This window comes from Bactrocera tryoni, unplaced genomic scaffold (assembly GCF_016617805.1).
Source record: "Bactrocera tryoni isolate S06 unplaced genomic scaffold, CSIRO_BtryS06_freeze2 scaffold_11, whole genome shotgun sequence".
Lineage (NCBI taxonomy): Eukaryota > Metazoa > Arthropoda > Insecta > Diptera > Tephritidae > Bactrocera > Bactrocera tryoni.
Window position 1 is genome coordinate 11,998,833 of NW_024395824.1, and position 1,462 is coordinate 12,000,294.

Genomic DNA, 1,462 nt, shown 5'->3' on the forward strand with positions numbered 1-1,462 from the left:
AATAACATAAAAAATACAGTCCACTAATTTTCAATAATCATTTCTTTCCCTCGGCAATATGTTCAAATATCATTGAACATGCATACTTACCAGCAAAGCCGAAATACAATTAAAAATAAATATCTATTTTTAAACAAACATACTGTTGCGTCAAGCGACATATCTACAAATTTATACTTAAAATAAAAATAATAAATGAATTGTGAAATATTGAATTATACAAATTATAAAATATTGAATTATTAAAAATTAAATTAAGAAAATCTATTATAAAATACTTATCTTAATAACACATTCTTTATGTCAATCTACTACTTACCTTAATACTTACTATAATCTTTTACAATATTTAACGAAAGTTGAAGAGTTATACTTACCCCTTTTTTAATACATATTTATATTACCACTAGTTTAAGCCGTTAGTTTTAAGATCTAGGCTTAGCAATTAGATTAAGTGAAATAAAGATTCTATTGTAATTGAACCGTGAGACCGTACGCACGTGTTTTAATTTGTCGGTATTTTAACTATACGCTTTCGAGACAGGCAATTGGTGTGTTTTTTTTAGTTTCTAATCGCGCATCCCAGTTTTAGTAACGTTTTCGGATCTTAAAAAAGCTTGAGATTTTTCACATACATACATATGTATGTTATGACATAAACATAGCCATGCATTTACATGCAACCGCATCCAATAAAAATAAAAATGCATAGGGACACATGTCATAAATTTACAGAAGAGATAAGATTAAACACACACCATGTCAAACCCCATGCAGCAATAAACAATATGCTGCAATACATACAAACATACACACATACACATATATTTAGTTAATTAAGATAGTTTTAAAATTTGTATATAGGCAAGGAAATAAAAAATAAAATTAGAATGAATAAATTCTCAGCTCATATAAGTCTTTATTTTTCCCCCACTAGAAGATAAAGATACTTATTTGAGTTTATAACACTCCCACTTTATTGTAAATTTCATCAATACATTCGTCAAGTGTCTTAGCACTTTCAGGCATTGGTAAATCGCTCACTTTTTACTCCCATTCCGCTAACGGACTCGTCGCAATGCCCTGACTATTTGCGTCATTCAAACCCATTAACGTTTTAAAAGTCTCCGCGTTGGTGAACTAAAGGCAAACACTTGAAAATATGTTAAACAATTTTCGGGAACATTTTTACAATTTTCGTATGATGAATGTTGCTACTCTTACATTAGAATTTTCCGCTTCAAGACAAAAAGTTACATATGGATTTGTATTAGTATAATAGGTGAAACTTTGCAAATGTATTTTTGAATTGCTAAACCCCGTCTTATAGGGAAATTATAACATATCGAGGTAACAGATATGCTCTTTACTGCTAACATGTTTATATGCACAAATATGGTAACAAACTGCTAACCAAAATAATAACACAGAAATTCGGTTAACAAATACTTCTTGTTATGCA